This window comes from Triticum dicoccoides, chromosome 3B (genome assembly GCF_002162155.2).
Source record: "Triticum dicoccoides isolate Atlit2015 ecotype Zavitan chromosome 3B, WEW_v2.0, whole genome shotgun sequence".
NCBI classification, from domain to species: domain Eukaryota; kingdom Viridiplantae; phylum Streptophyta; class Magnoliopsida; order Poales; family Poaceae; genus Triticum; species Triticum dicoccoides.
Window position 1 is genome coordinate 685,961,014 of NC_041385.1, and position 4,176 is coordinate 685,965,189.

The following is a 4,176-nucleotide window of genomic DNA, read 5'->3' on the forward strand; positions in this document are numbered from 1 at the left end:
ATATGGTTGAATCCATAAGAAGACTTAGATCACCAGTCATGTGGTTGGTGCAGGCGCTATCCATGATCCATTTAGTGGCTTCCAGAGTTGTACCCTACAGTGAAGTTAGCGGGATAGGCTTCACTAGGAGAATTATGAAGCAGAAACATGTAGCGAACAAGCATATTATCAAAGTTTAGATTCTGGTTAGGTATAATAGGATGCTTGTCAAGGAACCCTAGGACGAAATACATGATAAGACCATTGGAGCATTTTATCTTGCGTCCCATAAGATGTTTTAGGTCTCCAGCATTGTCGTCAGAAGATTTTGCTTTCCGGCTGGAGACCTTTCCCTGCAAGAGAAGTTAATTCTTCTTAACCACCCACATCTTCAGGGGTGGCTTACAAGCAATAAGTCTAAGTGCAACATCTGAGACCTTTGGCTTGGGAGCCCTAGCAAATAGCTTCGCAGGAGGAGAATAGTACTCATATGAATATGCAAAATAGTTCTTAGTTTTGTGAACATAACGGTTCTCCTACAAAACATTGGTGTTAGGGCGACCATGAGTGGTCCATTGTCTGTATGAAGCCTTTGGGCCATATGACACCTTAGGTCTGGGGTTTGTCTTCTTCCCAGGTGGTGTCATGATGGCATTCATGGGGAGCTTCTCAAGACAGCTCTTGGGCACCCAGATCTTCTTCTGGGGTGACCCGTTCCTGCAGTTAGTACTTCACCATTATGATTCTTAAACAGTTTATAATTTGCATCAAAGGATTCATCAATGACAATTGGGTTAGCACAAGTGAAGCCAGATAACGTGGATGGGTCCACTAAAGGATCCTTAGCAGCAACCCAGGTGGTTTTGGGATAGTGCTTAGGGGTCCAATATGAACCATCACCGTTCATTTCCCTCTCAAACCCAACACCCTCTTTCTTAGGGTTTCGGCTCAGAATCTGTTTCTTGAGGACATCGCACCAGGTTTGATGCCCTTTGAGGCTTTTGTACATGCTGGTCTCAAGCAATGTCTTCAACCTAGCATTCTCATCAGCAATAGTAGTGGCATCCTCAGTAGAGGGGTTAGTTACCACATAAGCAGTTGAAGATATTGCAACATTAGAAGTAGTAGAACATCCAGCAATAGAAACACCATTATCGCGCTCAAGACACTTTAAGCATGGTGGAACAAATTCTACCTGAGCGGAACTGATCTGTTGGGCGAGTAGTGAATCATTCTCTTTTTGAAGATCTTCATGAGACACTCTCAGTTTCTCAAGATCCTGCTTCCTTTGAAGATAATCGTAGGAAAGCTTCTCATGGGAAGCTGAGAGAGTTTCATGACGACTTTCAAGTTCTTCATACTTAACGTGAAGACTTTTAATGTCTTTGATTAAGGACTGGGTCGATTCATTTTCGCGTCCAACAGGTCATCGCTTTTGTCTAGCAGCTTTTGAATATGTTCCATAGCAGTTTGTTACTCAGTTGCGATTTTCGCAAGTGTCTTATAGCTAGGTTTGGATTCACATTCAGAGTCATCTTCACTAGAGGTTTGGAAATAGGCATCGCGTGAAGTTACCTTGGCACCCCATGCCATGAAGCAGTAGGTCGGAGCAGAGTCGTCGTCATCATCATCATCAGCTTTGGCTTCAACATTGTGACCATTGTCTTTAGTGTTGAAGATTGACTTGGCAACAAACGCTGACGCCAGAGCCAGGCTTGCCATGCCAGAGTCAGACTCCTCCTGGGACTCCACCTCCACCTCCTCAGAGGCAGACTCCTCCTCTGAATTCATCTCCTTGCCAATAAATGCATGAGCCTTGCTTGATGAGGTCTTCTTGTGAGATGAAGAGTTTGACAAAGACTTTGAAGAAGATTTTCATGATTTTTTCTTCTTCTTGTCATCAGAATCATATTCCTTGCTCTTCTTTTTATTTTTCAATTCCTTATCCCACTGAGGACACTCAGAGATGTAGTGGCTTCTCTTCTTGCATTTTTGGCAAGGTCTCTTCTTGTAGTCACGTGATGAAGCCTCGTCGTTCTTTGAGCTAGATCTTGAAGACTTGCTAAACCGATTCTTCTTGGAGAACTTCTGGAACTTCCTCACAAGCATTGCACGATCTTTACCAAGCTCTTTAGGATCACCAGAGCTACAGTCAGATTCTTGTTCAGATGAGGAAACAACTTTTGCCTTCAGGGCACGGGTTCGGCCATAGTTGGGACCATAGATATCACGCTTCTCAGATAGCTGGAACTTATGTGTGTTGAGCCTCTTAAGTATGTGAGAGGGATCGAGATCTTTGAAGTCAGGACGTTATTGGATCATCAGGGCTAAGGTGTCAAACGAGTTGTCAAGTGATCTCAGAAGCTTCTTCACGATCTCATGCTTGGTGATCTTGTTGGGGAACGTAGTAATTTCAAAAAAAATCCTACGCACATGCAAGATCATGGTGATGCAAAGCAATGAGAGGTGAGAGTGTCGTCCACGTACCTCGTAGACCTTAAGTGGAAGCGTTATGACAACGCGGTTGATGTAGTCGTACGTCTTCACGATCGACCGATCCTAGTACCGAACATATGGCACCTCCGTGATCTGCACACGTTCAGCTCGGTGAAATCCCACGAACTCACGATCCAGTAGAGCTTAGAGGGAGAGTTCCATCAGCATGACGGTGTGATGACGGTGTTGATGAAGCTACCGACGCAGGGCTTCGCCTAAGCACCACTATGAAATGACCGAGGTGGATTATGGTGGAGGGGGGGGGAACCGCACACGGCTAAAGATCAATGTTCAACTTGTGTGTCCATGGGGTGCCCCCCTCCCCGCATATAAAGGAGTGGAGGGGAGGGGTCGGCCCTCTCTATGGCGTGCCCTAGGGAGTCCTGCTCCCATCGGGAGTAGGATTCCCCCCTTTCAAGTAGTAGGAGTAGGAGAGAAGGAAGGGGAAGCGAGAAGAGAAGGAAGGAGGGGGCGCCGCCCCTCCCCTAGTCCAATTCGAACTAGGCCTTGGGGGGCGTGCGGCCTGCCCTAGGTAGCCTCTCTCTCTTTCCCGTATGGCCCAATAAGGCCTAATACTTCTCCCGGCGAATTCCCGTAACTCTCCGGTACTCCAAAAAATACCCGAATCACTCGGATCATTTCTGATGTCTGAATATAGCCTTCCAATATATCGATTTTACGGCTCGACCATTTCAGGACTCCTCGTCATGTCCCCAGTCTCATACGGGACTCCGAACAAACTTCGATCATCAAATTACATAACTCATAATACAAATCGTCACAGAACGTTAAGCGTGCGGACCCTACAGATTCGAGAACTATGTAGACATGACAGAGACTCATTTCCAGTCAATAATCAATAGCAGAACCTGGATGCTCGTATTGGCTCCTATATATTCTATGAAGATCTTTATCGGTCAAACCGCATAACAACATATGTTGTTCCCTTTGTCATCGGTATGTTACTTGCCCGAGATTCGATCGTCAGTATCTCAATACCTAGTTCAATCTCGTTAACGGCAAGTCTCTTCACTTGTTATGTAATGCGTCATCCCGCAACTAACTCATTATTCACATTGCTTGCAAGTCTTATAGTGATGTGCATTACCGAGAGGGCCCAGAGATACCTCTTCGACAATCAGAGTGACAAATCCTAATCTCGATATATCCAACTCAACAAACACCATCGGAGACACCTGTAGAGCACCTTTATAATCACCCAGTTACGTTGTGACATTTGGTAGCACACAAAGTGTTCCTCCAGTATTCGTGAGTTGCATAATCTCATAGTCTGAGGACCTTGTATAAGTCATGAAGAAAGCAGTAGCAATGAAACTAACAGGATCATAATGATAAGCTAACGGATGGGTCATGTCCATCACATCATTCTCCTAATGATGTGATCCCGTTCATCAAATGACATAACATGTCTATGGTTAGGAAACATAACCATCTTTGATTAACGAGCCAGTCAAGTAGAGGCATACTAGGGACTATAGGTTTTGTCTATGTATTCGCACATGTACTAAGTTTCCGATTAATACAATTCTAGCATGAATAATAAACATCTATCATGATATAAGGAAATAAATAATAACTTTATTATTGCCTCTAGGGCATATTTCCTTCAGTCTCCCACTTCCACTAGAGTCAATAATCTAGTTCACATCGCCATGTGATTTAACACCAATAGTTCACTTA

At 44.5% G+C, this 4,176-nt stretch overlaps 1 pseudogene; it reads right to left on the reverse strand.

Moving 5' to 3' along the window:
- Positions 1-1,452: 1,452 nt before the first annotated feature.
- Positions 1,453-2,301, reverse strand: LOC119274189 (annotated as a pseudogene).
- Positions 2,302-4,176: the final 1,875 nt, after the last annotated feature.